Genomic DNA, 17,664 nt, shown 5'->3' with positions numbered 1-17,664 from the left:
TTTCACTCTTCAATGACACGTACGCAATATAAAATGGTTGATATGGAGAGAAAAAGAAAACCACTATATATACACTAGCAGGAGCCTAAGCTACAAGCCTGCTTTCTTAGGTTGCTCTCTTCACAAGCATAGAACGACGGGCCTGATCCCGCAGCTGGGGGAAGGGAACAATGTTCTGCGTAGACGCGGTTGACATCGGCAAGGGAGAAAACCCACAGTCGGTGCGTCCCAATCGGGGGTCACTGCGGTATGGGACGACGTCGCATCCCAACCGCCCTTCTAGCTACATCTCGACGTCCCAGGTAGTCCATCTTCCTTTTGGAGCTGGCTTGCTCCACTGCCGTAGCTCCATCTCCATGTCGATCTTTCTCCACTTCTATCGGCTTCTACTTGTGATGAGTTTATGTCTCTTGAACTAGTGTCAGTACTATTATTCTAATCACACTTCTTCAATATATTTGCCATCAGGGATGCTCAGGTCGATTTTAGTTGAACTGCACAAAAGCATCGTATGATCCGAGGGTGCCAGCCATCTGAACTTCGACAGGTTCTACCTGGCCAGGAAATTAAATCATGTTTATGGTTTAGGGTTTAAGTCGTAGTGACCCCATCAGTAGTTTTTCTTTCATACACGCTCTCACAACTTTTGTCTTTAGTTGTGAAGTAAATATTGGCTTTGATCTGCGAATCATTGAGATGCATCAGCATGTGTGTTAGTTTTCCTTTGTATTTGATGGAATGTTGTCATGGGGCAACCTTGGAATAGGAATGAAAATGGAGTGGAAAGTTTCCGTTTTTCCGGAGAAAAAATGGAAACGGAGAGAAACCAATGTTCCGTTTCGTTGGATCGTGCCATCGAGCAAAACCAACATTTAAATCACGTCTGTCGTGTTCGTGTCTCACCCTCCTCCATGGCTCGACCCCACACGGTTGCTCGGCATGCCACTCACCGCAATCCGATTATACGATAACTTACCCGCCTGCTTGTCGATGGATCGCGCCATGGAGTACTAGCACTACTGGAAGAGATTGACGAGTTGGGGGAGGACAGCTAGCCGTAGCACGGACTCCAAAGAACTTTTTACATGCATGTTGTAGCCGGCTATTGCGACCTTTGAACGCGGAGCAGTCGCGTGCACCCAGAAGTGGCACGGGCGACGCTCTCTCGGCCGGCGCGCCGCTTCAATGCCGGCACCAGTGAGAGGTCGCGTCCACTCTGGCCGGGCATGAATGTGGCACTGACCGTTTCAGGCGGGAAGCACGCGCGGGTGATGAAGAGGGTTTGGGTTGGTCAGGACCGGCTGTGGCAGCGGTCCAGACGTCCGCAAATAAGAGATGTTGTACATTAATATTGCTGCGTATATAATTAACAACATAAATAATGTGCCAGTTGGACAAATATGATTGGAGATGGAGATGGAAATGGAATTTTACGTAAACATGGATATGCATGTCTATGTCTATGTGTGTGTGCGCGACGACTCTCGCGACCTGGAACCGGGGGCGTGTTTTTGATCAAGTTTTCTTTCTTGGTACGTTAAAAAATTGTCCGCCAGTTTTCGTTTCTTTTTTCCAGGAACGCACGTATTCTATTTAAAACCACTGCTATGGAAAGATTTTTTTACTCCACTATAGCCTCTTGTTTGATAGAGTTTCTCGTGTCTCGCTCTCTCACCCTCTCCATATGAAAACAAGATGACAATGTCCACTCCATCTCTCTCCTCACCGGTGGTCACAGATCCGGCCGAATCCCGTCCGCTGCGGGAGGTGCGCAGGTGCAGTGTTGACATTGTCGCCGTCAGCGACGGAGGAAGCCGATGCGCACCGTCCTCTCGGAGCCGGCACTGGCGCGGACAAAGATCCTCCGCGCCCTTGTCCGCTGCCGTCGTGTGGGCAGATCTCGCCCGCCCGCCTAAACGACATCTCGCCCACCTGAGGTATAACTTCTTGTACTGGTCCAGCTCCCCAGGTCGCTACGTGCGGGTTTTCTTCTATGCAACTACTCCCCAGCTCCCAATGTATAGTAGCTAGGGTTCGTCGGCTTGTCCAACATCACCTACTAGTACTATTATAGAGGAAATGCCACTCGAAAACTTGTCCTGATTTATGCCTCGGATGAGGTATACATGTTGTTTCGACAAAAAGTACAAGGTGATTGTGCGGTCATTGTCCATATGGTGGTAGTACTATCACTGGTTAAATGAAGAAATGCTTTTTTTCTCGGGTATCCTGGTTTAGTTCCCATCAAGATAATTATGATGCTTCTGTTTTTGGTGTACTCTTCATTAATTCTTTTTGACAATTGATATGTCGTTTCTAATCTTGTAAAACAAAGTAACAACACTATATCCCTTTTTTATATTTATGGAAACAGCGATGCGTATCTCCATACCCGGGCATGTGTTCCTCAATTTTAGTGGAACTGCACAAAATTGGATGGCCATTGTTGTTCCGCCTCACTGTCCTCTGCCACGTGGTTCTTCCTTCCTCGAGCTTGATTACTGAGAAGAAACAGACCACAGTGAGGATTTATCGAACTTCATAGGTGCCTCACCCAAACTTGATGCCAAATGGATGATGCATCACCACGATGACCTATCGATGCTCATGGTTGCACCTCATGGTTGCGTCGGCTGGTTAAGATGATCGATTTTCAATGAAAAACAAGTTGTCTTCCATCAGTGCTCTTTGCTTGTTATGCACAAAGATGATATCCTTCATTAGTTCACCTTGGTTGCGTTGGAGACGCAGTCGTCTTTCACGTTGGTGCAATTTTATCACACAATTGTCTATGAACCAAATGTTTCCTTGAAGAAGGATCGACGTTGGTACTAAGAGCATAAGTTTGGTATTGATTTCTAAGCCTTCTCACAACTTTGTCTCCAGCTCCCCTGTAATTTTATTTGTCCAGCAATTAACTTTGATTTAAAAAATGGTGTGGACTAAAAACCCGGATGGATGTACTAGCCCTCCATTTTTATTTACTCCGCATATTAGATTTAACTGAAGTCAAACTTTGTAATACTCTCAAACCTTTCCGATAATTGAAATTAAAATTCATTATTTGTACACACATTTCCGATAATTTGGCGCATGTGTGGTTGTTCACTTAAGGGAGGTTAGTGTACCGCACGTGAAGGACAGGAAGTGCGTCCAGGACGCGTGGGCGTGGATTGTTAGTTCATCGGAAGTAGTAGTAGTTTTCTTCACTATATGTTAAATAAAGAGTTTTGTTTCATACTTACACAATTTAAAACGATTTTATGGAGAGAATAAGAAAACCACTCCACTATATATTAGTCGTATACACGAGAGTACTATATGGATGCAGCTTCATTGACTTAGTGCACATGCCTTTGGGTTTATGACAGGTGGGCCCAAAATGTGGCTGGCTCACCTGTCATATAGCCAAAAGCAGGTGCAGTGAAGGCACCATACTCAGTCCGTACTACAGTAGTATATTGTAACGCCCTCGATGCGGCTATATCTCCCACGTGTTGAGGCACGACTTAGAGGCATAACCGCATTGAAAGCAATGTCGCAAGTCAGAAATCATCACACATCCCATGTACATAAATAATATAAAGGGGAGGTACATAGTTGGCTTACACTCGCCACGTCACATCGAAGTACATAAATAACAACCATCAAGCAACCACTCATGGCCCGACTACGGCGCCAAAATGGAAAAGAACCCAACATGCGACAAGGCCCTGAATCAATAACCCCAACTAGGCACCACTACTGATCGTCGGGAAAGGAAACATAATAATGCTGAGAGTCTTCGTCGAACTCCCACTTGAGCTCGTACTCGTCACCTGGAGCGGAATCACCTGGACCTGCATCTGGAATTATAGTATCTGTGAGCCACAGGGACTCAGCAATCTCGCACTCTCGCGATCAAAACTATTTAAGCTTATAGGAAGGATAAGGCAAGTATGTGGAGCTGCAGCAAGCGACTAGCATATGTGGTGGCTAACTTATCCGCAAAAGAGAGCGAGAAGAGGAGGCAAGGCGCGAGCGAGAAACTAGAGGAACAACCTGCCCAAGCATAACTCCAACACCGTGTCCACTTCCCGGACTCTGCCGAGAAGAGGCCATCACGGCAACACACGCAGTTGATTCGTTTTAATTAATTAAGGTTTAAGTTATCTACAACCGGACATTAACAAATTCCCATCTGCCCATAACCGCGGGCACGGCTTTCGAATGTTCAATCCCTGCAGGGGAGTCCCAACTTAGCCCATGACAAGCTCTCACGGTCAACGAAGGAAAAGACCTCCTCCCAAGACGTTCCGATCAGACTCGGTATCTCGGTAATTCAAGACACTTCGACAGGTTAAAACAAAACCAGCAACACCGCCCGAATGTGCCGACAAATCCCGATAGGAGCTGCACATATCTCTTTCTCAGGGCACACTCAGATTGTCCTAGGTACGGGTAGGCCAGCCCAGAGTTGCCCCTGGTGGCCACCGGTAGCTGACAGGTGGACCAACACTCAGAGGAGCACTGGCCTGGGGGGGTTAAAATAAGATGACCCTTGAGTCTGCAGAACCCAAGGGAAAGAAAAGGCTAGGTGGCAAATGGTAAAACCAAGGTTGGGCATTGCTGGAAAAGCTTTAATCAAGGCGAAATATCAAGGGGTTCCCATTATAACCCAACCGCGTAAGGAACGCAAAAATCCGGGAACATAACACTGATATGACGGAAACTAGGGCGGCAAGAGTGGAACAAAACACTAGGCGAGAGGCCGAGCCTTCCACCCTTTACCAAGTATATAGATGCATTAAGGTAACATAGCAATATAGTGATATCCCAACAAGCAAATAAAAGATGTTCCAATAGGAACGGCTCCAATCTTCACCTGCAACTAGCAACGCTATAAGAGGGGCTGAGCAAAGCGGTAACATAGCCAATCAACGGTTTGCTAGGACAAGGGTAGGTTAGAGGTTCAATCATGCAATTGGGAGGCTGACAAGCAAGTGGTAGGCATCGTAGCAGTGGCAAAGCAAAAGAGCGAGCAAACCAGCATAGCAAAGATAGTAGTGATTTCGAGGGTATGATCATCTTGCCTGCACAGTTGTCAAAGCTGACTGGATCCTCACAAGCAAACTCAACGGGCTCCTCGGTAGCGAACTCGTCTCCCGGCTCTACCCAGCAATACAAACAAGCAACAAGGATACAATCAACCACGTGCAAGACCAAGCAATATGATGAAATGATGATATGCTATGCGGGATGCGATGCGGGACGCAAAATGCAAGATATGACAGGAAATGCATGAACCTGGCCTCAACTTGGAAAACCAAGTGTGCCACTGGATAGAGGGGATGAAATCGCTTGAAAACGATATAAAGATCATTGGAATCGGAGTTACGGTTTGGAAATGGCAAGCGTTTTAAGATATGTCACCGGTCTGCGATTTACAGCAAGTAGGCATCTAAGCGCAACGAAATGAACATGCTACATCCACCAAACATGAAAACAAAATGCATGGCAGTGATGTACAAAAGATCGTTAACAAAACACTATAACTGAGCCATAGGCAAATTCATCCAATAAGAGGTTCAAACAAGCATGGCAAAAACGCAAATGCAAAACAGATTCCAGACTTAGTGAAATTAACACTAGCCTGAAATTTCAGATCACGATGCTCTCTTTGGAGCAGCAAAACAACATGATAAATAACCTGAACATGACAAGTAAGAACATGGCACGGAGCTACTCAACAAGCTTAACAAAACACCCAAAGTGACCTGGGGCCAAAAGGGTTCACAAAATACTCTACCGAGCTCACGAACATAGCTCGAACACAATCAGTTTTCAGACTTAGTGAAAACTGAGACATGCTGAAATTATAACTCACGAAGGCATGTAAACGAGCTCGATGCACTCACTACGTTGCAAGTCATGGCAAGGCAAGCATATAACCAGCAAGAAGGCACAATATTCTAGCTACACATGGCAAGAACAAAGGCATAGCATGCACGGAACACTAACGGTAGCATCGGCAAAATCGCAAACAAGTTGACGATCTGCCCAGATTAACAACGAAGCAAAAGTTGAGCTCGATTGAGTCAACCTAGAGCACTCCACATATGCAAACAAAGACATGGATGGATAGAGCATAACATAAATATCAAAACTCCCTTACTGATCATCCTCAAAAGAGGCACGGATCACTAGGAAACAAGCTGGACATATAGCATCACGTACTAAAATATCCCAGACTTGGTGAAAATCACTAAGTCCCTGAAATCAGCAATCTCAGGTACCTCTCTTCGCAAGCTTGCACAAGACAACACACACATCCTAAAAATGCATGTGTGGCACCACTGGAAAGAAGACAAAATGCTTAACAATCCATCCCAAAGGGGCACAGACATAACATGCACGGATTAAACATGGCAAAAATGACAAAAGTGCATGATGAACTAACGGATCTGCAATTTAACTCACGAAGCCTCTTTCTAAAAGCATTTTGGGCATCAAGATGAACTCAAATGCAAATGATGCAATGGACTGAAATGTTGTACATGTCGAGGCGAAGATTTTGATATATTATACGCCTAAAACGGAGCTACGGTTGCGGAGATACAAGCAGTCAAAGTAGGCATAAAGATCTGGGAGTTAGGGTTTCGGGGGAGAGGGGGTCAACCCAGATCCAGATCCAGCGCACGAAAACCGAGGCACCGCCCGAGTTACTGTAGCAGCCGGAGGAGCTCGCCGGAGCCGGAGCTTGGGGAGGAGGCCGGCGAGGCGGGGCGAGGCCGGGGCGGCGGCGGCGGTCGGCGGCGCCGGCGGGGGCGGCGTCCCGCGGCGGCGCGGCGAAGAGGCGGCGGGGCCGGCTCGGGCGTCGGCGGCGCGGAAGTCGAGGTGGAGCGGCGCGGCTCGCCGGAGTCGCGGTCGCCGGAGACGGCGGCGCGGTGGCCGGAGACAAGGGAGGCGGCGGATCCGGGCGGGAGGCGAGACCCGGGCGACGGCGGGGCTCACCGGGCCGCGGGGGCCGGACGCGTGCTCCCGGGCCGCGGTGGGAGGCGGCGGCGGCGGGGTGACGTGGCGGCCCCTGAGTGGCTGGGCGCGGCGGCGGGATGACGGGCGGACAATGTCTGTCGGCGGTGGTTGTGTCCGGCGGTGGCGGGAGGAGTTGGATCTAGGGTTAGGGGAGGGAGACCCGCGAATTTCGGAATGGGGGGTGTATATATAGGCATAAGTGGAGCTAGGAGAGTCCAAATGAGGTGCGGTTTTCGCCCAAGCGATCGTGATCGAACGCTCTAGGACATGGAGCAGAGTTTGGATGGTTTCGGGCCAAATTTGGGGGGTGTTGGGCTGCAACACACACGAGGCCTTTTCGGTCCCTCGGTTAACCGTTGGAGTATCAAACGAAGTCCAAATGACCCGAAACTTGACAGGCGGTCTACCGGTAGTAAACCAAGGCCGCATGAAAAGTCTCGGTCCAATCCGGAAATGTTTAATCCCCACACACGAAAGAAAGATAGAAATGGCCACCGGAGGAGAACGAAGCGCCGGAATGCAAAACGGACAACGGGGAAAATGCTCGAATGCATGAGATGAACATGTATGCAAATGCAATGCACGTGATGACATGATAAGAGATGCACGGAAAAGAAAAACAACACACAGAGACCAAGACCCGAACCCGAAAAATAAATATAACTTAACACCGGAAACGGCAAGAGTTGGATACAAATATGGAAAGTTACATCCGGGGTGTTACATATATATATAAGATGGAGCCTCAGTGCTTGTTCGCTAGGGTTAGCACTCACGCCGCACTAGATATATGTATACACGCTAGAGGCTCAGCGTTCATTTGCTAGGGTTTGCTATATTCACAGTTTCTCACCCTCTCTTCACCAGATCTAAACAAGACTACGTTGGCCTCTTGTCTCTCTCTCCTCCCTCACAGCTGGTGAAGGAGGCGTCCGTATCCCGTCGCACCGGGAAGGGGAGGAGGTGCAGCGTTCACTCTATCGCCTTCGGCAAGGGAGGCAATCCACGGCTGGCTGTGATGTTCTCTTTCACCCAGAGCCTGTGCAGGAGGGCCACCGACCCCTTCTTCCTCACTGCCGTACGTAGTGTGGGAAGATCCGGCCTCCCACCGCACGCCTTGCCACATCCCGATGACCCTAAGGTATAAGTTTCTTTGAAACCGTCATTGCTCTAGCTGCATGTGGATCTTTTTCGATCTGTAGTCGAATCTAGGTCTTGGTTCAAAGAGGAAAGAAGGGTGCGGTGGGCTGGAGCAAGAATCTAGGACGTTGTTCAATGAGGAAAGGAGGGACGGAAAGTAGTATAGACTGGCTATCCAGCCACTTTGTTGGTCGAAAAGGGAAAAAGGGGTAACCCAGTACACACATCTGTAAGGAACCGATCTCTTTGTTGAAAAGGGAAAGAAACTGGGGGTCGAGTAGTTTGTGCAGGACTAGATTTGCTGCCCTCACATAGGAAAAAGGTTCAAAGAGAACAAATATGGGACCAACGCATATATGCTGCTTGGCTACATACTCTGCATCACCCATTTATATGTGTGGACTCACATGGTGTTGGCATGTCCCATACAGCTATTTTGCTATTGTTAATCTAAGAATGACGCCGGAAAATTGAAGCAGTGCCACTGTTAAAAGTAAATTACATTTTTTAACGAATGTTGTTTTAAGAGAATGTCTCTGTTAATATGAATCAATGCAACCATTTTAGAAATGCTACTATCCTACTTTGTTTTCCATCCAAGATAAGTTAGGTGCTTCTTTCTGTCACCGTTTGTTTCATCCTCCTTTATCGGCAAGTAATTGTTTCCTTTTTTGCCTCTGTTAAACAGGGGTATCTATTCAACTTGTTGCTATTGCGACATTTTGCTTCGCTACTCGAAACACTTTGCTTGATTTCAGTGCAACTGCACAAAATGAGATTGGATTTCCTATTCATGTTGGCAGATTCGTACGTGATCTTGTCTGCGTCATGACATGTTGGTACTTGCCTTCATCCACATAATCGTGTAGTGTGTTTTGAGATGCTGTGCTACTTGTATTGGTACTGTTTTAAATAAATGTTGAATTGAAGCTATTGTATTGCTCTCTTTTCCCATTAAGTAGTGAACAAAAATGGTACCAACCCAGACATGATGCTTGTTGCTTTGTTACAACAAACTCTGCATCACCCCCTTTATAAGTAGATGGAAGCACATGGTGCTGTTGCGCCCACTCTCCCTTGGAACTGTTTATGCTTTTTATTAATCTAATGCCGCTGGTAAAATTAAGCAATGCCACTCTCAGAATTAACTACTGAATCCTATTTTAAAATTGCAACACTTGTTAGGGATTGGCGGGATTACCATTTTTGTGGCCGCATGTTTCATCCTCCTTTATTAGCCAGTAATTGATTCCTTTTTTGCCTCTGTTTAAACAGGGATATCTATTCAACTTGTTGCTATTGCGACATTTTGCTTCGCTACGCAAAACACTTTGCTTGATTTCAGTGCAACTGCACAAAACGAGATTGGATTTCCTATTTGTGATGGCAGATTCGTAGGTGATCTTGTGTCCATCATGACTGGTTGGTACTTGCCTTCATCCACATGATCGTGCAGTGTGTTTTGATATGTTGTGCTACCTGTATTGGTACTGTTTTAAATAAATGTTGAATTGAAGCTATTGTATTGCTCTCTTTTCCCATTAAGTAGTGAACAAAAATGGTACCAACCCAGACATGATGCTTGTTGCTTTGTTACAACAAGCTCTGGATCACCCCCTTTATAAGTAGATGGAGGCACATGGTGTTGTTGCGCCCGCTCTCCCCTGGAATTGTTTATGCTTTTTGTTAATCTAATGCCGCTGGTAAAATTAAGCAATGCCACTCTCAGAATTAATTAACTACTGAATCTTAGTTCAAAACTGCAACACTTGTTAGGAATGGTACTATCCTGCTTTGTAGTTCTATCTACATGTTTAACCAAGAATGTCTCTGTTAAAATGAAACAGTTGCATTGTTTTAGGAATGGTACTTTTCTGCTTTGTCGTTTTTTATACATGTTGAAACAAGGCATTGTTAAGATAATGTCTTAGTGAATATGAATGAATCACACTGATGGAGAATTGCTACTCTCCTGCTTTGTTTCCCATTAAGATAAGGTAGATCAGTAGATGCTTTTCTTCTGGGAGTACAAGTCATCAATCGTTATTTCTCAGTAATTGTTTCCCTTGTACCTATTGTTGCTTACAGGGATATTAGAATTAAAGCTCAGTTTTATTCCGACTTCGATTTTAGTTGAACTACACAAAAGGAGCCAATGTGTCCAAGGCAAACTGCTGCATTACTGGGTCCAGTTGGTCGTTCCACTTTGCAGAAAGAAGCAATCACTGTTTGCGCTACATTACAGAAGGAATGACTAAGAAGCTTTACAGAGTATTATTAGACGCTGGTGACATGACTAGTCTGCAGAGAGCATTGGCAATTCTACCAACACGTGGAGTGCACTGGGCAAAAAGTGCCCAAACAAGTACAAGAATCTACGACAGGACTCCATGATCATAGGCATTACATATTTTGAATGGGAAAAGCTTGTCCAAGTTTAATCATTGATGTTAGCAAGAAGACGTTAGTTTAATATATTGGAATTGGAAAACCATGTCAAAATTTGCTCATTGATGTTAGCCAGAAGACATGCATTTGATATTTTTGAGTGGGACGTCCTTGCTGTGAGCAGCGTCGATTGTTTTTTCCTATTCCTGTGTTTAGTTTAGAAGTAAATAGTTACTCTACTGAGGTATTCCTATGTTAAGAGTTTGTTCTGAATATTGTCTATGTAATGCCAGGCCTTGTGTTTGATTGCAAAGTTGAGCTTGGAATGTTGTGGCATGCGCCATCACGAGTTGTTCACCGTGCCTCCTGAGAATAATGCTTCGTATTGTTTTGCATGTCGATCTAATGCTAGTGATTTGCTTGTTAAGAAGATCATCCTATTCTGTTGTTTCCGTGCTTAAGAAGTTCATCGTCTTATGTTTCATTCATTGCCTATATGACAAGTCGGGTAGGTTAGACGTGAAACCATATGATCTTCCGACCAACTCATGATATTAGGCCGTGATTGGATTGTCGTTTTCCAACCAAAACCGCTTGTAAAACCGATGCTTGTAAATAAAAGCAGATGGTCTCAGGCAAAGCGCTTGGTTTGTCGATTTCGACTAGTAAAATATCGGAAGTACTTCACACACGATAAAAACGATGAATGACAGTCAGACGATTACTAATCCAGCCGTTAGCTGCTGTTTCAGCCTTGCCCATGGATGGCATGATACGCACGTCGTGCATGTATCGTCTGGTAATGTCTTCCATACAGTAGTGCTCACAAAATATACACTGGTCTCTCAAATTACACGCGTAACCCGCCGGTTTTACTTATAGCCCTCGGGCCCTCGGTTTCATTATGCCTGTATTTTACGTGTTGTTTCTGATGACGAGTAAATTACACTTGTATGTTAATACAGGTTTGAAATAAACCAGAGCTCCCAAGCGTGGCATTACCGTTTCATGCCGTCTCTGTTTCTCAAAGGTGCTCATAGGTGTCTGATGATCCTGGCTTCCTGAATGAGCAGCGGGCACTGTATCAGACCATTCGTAGGGCCCGTGAGGCCCTCTCTGTCGTCCTTCGAGTTGTTGTGCTCGCCGTGGGCGTCGAGCATTTTTAACATCGTCAACGAACATGAGGATTCAGGACATGACCCTATTTTGACTAGATGACACTAGGGACCCACTAGGGCCATAGCCGTACGTACGCAAGTGCCTCCTTATTATGTACAACTATATTTTTTTTGCTTCCTCCTGGTTTCCTGACATCACGGTCCCACACCATTGTCAACCTATGTAGTCAATATAAATGAGAGAATTGCACAAGGTGCAGCCGACAGCTGGGACCAAGCAGCTCGAGCAGTATTTGTGTTTTTGAGGGGTGAGCACTGCAGAGTTTTTCTTGGTGATGATTTCATTGTTGTTCAGAGGAGAGCAGGGTATTAACTGGGCGGGATGTGGACCGTCTAGCCCAGGCCAGATATCCAGCCCAGATATTCATTTTTTTCAAGGTGAAAATTGCTAGCCCAGCTATACGTTTTTTTGAGGAATACCCAGGCAAGGTCAACTTGTTATTCTCCGCCCCGCTGGGCTGCAAATCTTTCCTAGGAGGGATGCATTAGGCTTAACAGGAAAATGGGCTTTAAAAAATAATAAATGGGATGTAATTATAAAAGCTGGGCAGTAACTATAAAAAAATGCACCAAACACGAAATTAGTTTATAAAATATTATTTATGGATTTTGAAAATCTTATATTTTCATTGTTCCGCTCGCATTGTTTCATTGGATTTTTACGTAATACAAATTTATATTTAATCTAACTAGAAATTTTGGGATAAAAATATTTCGGACCATCAAAATGTGGGAAATTTTATTGAATTCTGTCTTCAACGGTTGGTTGAAATTATTAATCGTTGTCCTAGCTAGAAAATGGGCTGTACTTTTAACAAACTGTAAATGGGTTGTAGTAAATTCCATTAGAATTCAAAAATGGGTTGTACATCCTTACAAATCGCAAATGGACTATAAGTTCTCTGCCACACACTTGTGGGCCTACTAAGTTGCTGTGTCCCCTAAAAAAATAAGTTGACGCGTATGCAAGGCTTTGTCAACTTATTATAGTCAACACACGGTTCTGGCAGCAGTGGCTGTTGGATGTCTATCCAACGAATGTCGTGCTTCTTCTTCAATCTCGGATATTCTTAGCTTCGGCAGCCCAAAAAATGATTCCTCCCCCTGACATCTGGGGCGCACCATTTCGGAGGCTGACTTGTGGGCCTACTAAGTTGGCGCAAGGCTTTATCAACTTAGTCAGTATAAACGATTCTAGCTTTAGTGACCATACATTGTCCATCCAACGGCCGTAGTGCTTCTACAACCTCTGGTCTTCTTGCTCCAGCTGCCCAAAGCAGCGCCGGTCGTGCTGCATGCTCCTGCCTCCCGTGGCCGGCTGTGCTGCCGCAGAGGCCTCACCGTCCCCATACTACTCCCACCGCTGGCCAGGCCATCCCTGCACTCACCCACACCCCCTATTATTCTGCGGCGATGGCAGCCTCACACCGCAGCCGAACCAGTGAACCCTCGTACTCCTCTCCGCGCGGGCTTCCACTGCTGCGTCTTCCCCGGCTCCGTGTCGTCCCCTTCCTAGGCCTCGCCGTCGTCCACCGCCCTGGTGCTCTCGGCGCGGCGTGGTCAACGTGGTCAACGACCGACTTCCATCGGAAGAGTACTGTACGTGGAGAGGCTGACAGCTGGGTCCACAGCGGCCGCAAGGAAGTGCCTCCTTATTACGCGCAAAATAATTATTCCTCCACCTGATAGCAGGGACCCACCGGACGGCCACCTTATTTTACGAAAAAAATGTTTCCCCCCTGACTGTTGGGATCCACTGGACGGGCCACCGTATTTCGTGAAAAAATGTTCCCCCTGCTGTCAGCTGGACCCACCGGAAGTGCCTCCTTATTACGCACAAAAAATGAATACTCCCCCTGCTAGTTGGGACCCACCTTGGTGGGAGGCTGACTTGTGGGCCTACTAAATTGACGGGGACGGAGGGCTTTGTAAACTTAGTCAATATGAACGATTCTAGCTCCAGTGACCGTATGATGTCCATCCAACGGTCGTAGTGCTTCTTCAACCTCTGGTCTTCTTGCTCCAGCCGCCCAAAGTAGTGTCGGTCGTGCTGCATGCTCCTGCCTCCCATGGCCGGCTGTGCTGCCGCGGAGGCCTCACTGCCCCCTACTATTCCCACCGTTGGCTAGGCCCTGCGGCGACGGCAGCCTCACACTGCAGTCGAACCAGTGAACCCTCGTACTCCTCTCCGCACGGGCTTCCACTGCCACGTCTTCCCCGGCTCCGTGTCGTCCCCTTCCTAGGCCTCGCCGTCGTCCACTACCCTGGTGCTCTCGGCGCAGCGTGGTCAACGTGGTCAAGGAACGACTTCCATCGGACGTGCACTGTACGTGGAGAGGCTGACAGCTGGGTCCACGGCCACAGTAAGGAAGTGCCTCCTTATTACGCGGAAAATAATGCTACCTCCACCTGACAGCAGGGACCCACCGGACGGGCTACTGTTTTTCGTGAAAAAATGTTTCCCCCTGACTGCTGGGACCCACCAGCTACATCTTCGCACGCCAGGAAGTGCGTCCGAGCAAAGAAACGATTCGCCCCCCTGACTGTTGGGACCCACCAGCTACATCTTCGCACGCAAGGAAGTGCCTGACAGTCGGGACCCACCTGGTCGAAGCGTACGTAGCGTTTTCATTCTGGTCGCGAATGTGTATGTACATACTCGTCGATGTAGAGGCATGCACGTGTCATAGTAGAGGCGCGCACGTGTCGTAGTAGAGGCGCGCACATAGCATGTACACGTACAACGGCCAGGGTGCAAGAAAGAAAATACGGCCATGTACGTACATACGGGTGAGGTCTCGAACGCCTACTCACGCATACGTATGGCCAGGGCTCGTGTACATTGCTTGGTAGGAACAGAGAAACTGCGTCGTCATCGTGTTCATGGGGAGGCAACGGAATGCGTCGTGTTCATCGGGAGGCAACGGAACGCGTGGGAGCCAACCGGCTTGGACGGAACAGGCGATGGAAACGAGGCCTGGCATACCGCAGAACGGAGGAAACGGCCTTGTGCTTGACTGGCCACGTTCGAAATGGGATCCTGTTCATCGGGAGGGGTCTAGCGTACCGCAAAATGGAGGAAACGGACCTCATACGGTCGAAACGGGGGTCCTGTTGATCGGGAGGGGTGTGGTGTACCGCAAAACGGATGAAACGGACTTGTGTTGGAGCGCTATGGTCGAAACGGGGGTCTTGTTCATTGGGAGGGGTGTGGCGTACCGCAAAACGGGACTCCACGGGATACTGTTCATCTCCACCATCGACCTCCTCCAGCCTCCACGGACTACTGTCGACCTCCTCCAGCGTCCATGGGCTCCTGTTCATCCAGCCTCCACCGCGCGCTACTCCACCGGCTACTATTCAACCACCCCTCCACGGGCACCCCTCCACTGTCTACTATTCATCCAGCCCTCCACGGGGTCGTCCTGTTCATCCAGCCCTCCACGGGGTCCTGTTCATCCAGCCCCAACCGGCTCGATCGATCGGGGTCCTGTTCATCCAGAGGCAATGCCACGGGGTCCTGCATCCACCCCCATTGCTCACTGTTAATCCACCCCCCCCAACACTCACTGTTCATCCAGAGGCAGCATCGATCGGCTTCACTTAGTAGTAGTAGCGAAGGAATCGCTCGATCGGGTTCAGTTAAAAGCCATCGATCGATCGCTCGGGTTCAGTAACGCGTAGCCTGCAGTGCAATTGCTCGGGTTCAGTTAGAGCACAATGCCTCGCTCGGGTTCAGTTAGAGCCAACGCCTCGCACACATGCGCGTACATGTACGAGAGGAATGCGCATCGCTTGGCCCCCGACCACCCACCGTAACCGAGAACTCCCCGAAATTTTCCTCGCCCTCGCTTCTACCACGGTTTTTTCCGTCATGGACGGCCCAAAGAATGTCATGCAGATGCCTCTCCAGCCCGCCCAAGACGAAAAGCCCATTTCCTGTCATGATTTTTTGTCATAGAAGTAGGAGCCCACCACATTTATGATGATACCGGGTTTTGTCACAATTATCGTCGTAGAAGTGTCATAAGTATGACAGAAAAAATTTATTTCGGCCCAAAATGTCACGGATGTGTCTTTTTTTGTAGTGCGCCACGCGGTTGTCTACTTTAAAATACAGTTCGTGTTGTTTTCTCAAGGCCACCGCCAGTGCCTTCTAGTGATTTGTCCTCTGTAATGTTAATATGCAATCTGATGTTCAGTTAATAGTTTGGTCCTCTGAAATGTAATTTTCAGTTAACACTTTGGTCCAACAATTGCTACATTTCGTAGTACTGTTCTCAAGCATTCTTTGTTTTGTTTACTGTCTTATCTTGTAGTACATGTTTCTATTCTGCAATGTCGTGCTCAGTTAACTATTTTGGTTCATTTGGTCTGCTGTCCATTTAACTGGTTGGTTCAGTTCTGCAATTTGATTTTCATTTGCTGTGGGTACAATTTTGTATTGTTATGCATGTGAAATAAATCAAATTTGGCTTTACTCAATACATATTCTACTGATAGTATGACAACTCCTAGTTAACCTGATCAAGATCTTCCTTTGGCTAATAGCACATTATTGTGCAGTTGCAGGAATCATTCTAATATTTAGGTTTCTTACAATTTGGTCTTGCACATGTAGGTCCTGCTGTTAGAGGCTTAGACCCACTGTTCGACCCATTTTACATATGGGGAAACGAGATGTCCATGAATATCAGTCAAGTCAAGAAACTCAAAAAGATTGTTAGGATGAAGAAACTTGCGATGAATAACAGCAAGATCTTTTTTTGCACAATGAAGAAGACACTAGTTAACTATAGGATGGTACTAACTCTTTTACCTTGTTTTTACCCCTTGCGCCATTTCAAAATTTATAACAGCGATTTATGCATATCTTTGTTTTTAGTACTTTTCAAAGCAGTTCACCGATGATTACCTCTCAAACCACCTGCATGGTCAAGAGGTGAGGAAGGTATTCATTCAATACCCATGGTACAATATTGAAGTCTTGATGAAGAGAACGAAGGTTGGGTGGGCAATTATCCATAGCCACTGGCCTAAAGTTAAAAGGACATTCAACATCACTGAAGGCTCAAAATTTGCCTTCCGCTTCTGCAGTTTCCCAGATGGGATTCATCTGTCTATTTACCATGTATGGTGCTACTTTCCAAAGGTTTTTGATGTTGCATGTGAAACTTGTTGCTATTGTGTAATGACGTAACTGAGTGCCTCAAGTGTCTAGAGGGGATCGTAGATTTCTGCTTTTGAAGGTCAGGGTGATTCACCTCAAGTTTGTTCCTAAAAGTATGGTGCTGCATCAGCTTGGGGGCGCCCGTTAGAGCTGGACTGTGGCCGTCACTATGCTGCGGAGCAGCGATTGGAATGCCCACATTCCAGATGTTCCGCCGGCCACTGAGGATCCTCCACCAGAGGATGGAATTCCTCATCCACTTCATGGCGACAACCTAACAGCAGAATAGATTTATTGAATGCAGCTTCATAATTGGATTGCTCAGAACATTGCTGCCAATGCAAATGCACAACCAGGTAATGACAATGCAGAGCAGGAAGTCGATGATGAGGTTCAGTTTCAGCCACAATGGGGAGTCTGGCCCCCTTCCCCACCACACACATCGCCTGCAGTGTTCAATTTTCAGGCCTGGCTTGCTGGAGAAGGATTGCAGGTGCACCATGGTATCCCTCCCATCAACAACCTGCAACATAGCCCGGCTGCTGCCTGAAATGACTCAATCTCCATCTTCAGCAGCTCGGACTCAAGTGCTACTCTGTCTGATGGGTATGTTGTGGTTCCTCTAAACATTTTCAACCAACTCATCTCTGCCAGTGGTTCTGCAATTGGTGTTTTGTCTGTGGATACAGCTCAGTCCAGTGACTCTGTTCAGGGCCTGATTGCTGCTACTCCTGAGGTAAACAACATTGAACTGTCCTTGACTATATCCAATGC

General features: G+C 47.1%; 1 pseudogene; it reads right to left on the bottom strand.

Annotated features, from left to right (window-relative positions):
- The window catches only part of LOC125517345 (uncharacterized), a 28,636-nt pseudogene extending 11,244 nt beyond the window's left edge, over positions 1-17,392 (bottom strand).
- Between the last annotated feature and the right edge of the window lie 272 nt (positions 17,393-17,664).

The sequence above is a fragment of the Triticum urartu genome, chromosome 6A (assembly GCF_056163025.1).
Source record: "Triticum urartu cultivar PI428250 chromosome 6A, HENAU_Tu73, whole genome shotgun sequence".
NCBI lineage: Eukaryota > Viridiplantae > Streptophyta > Magnoliopsida > Poales > Poaceae > Triticum > Triticum urartu.
The sequence above is the reverse complement of the archived record's forward strand: the minus strand, read 5'-3'. Positions and strand labels throughout refer to the sequence as shown.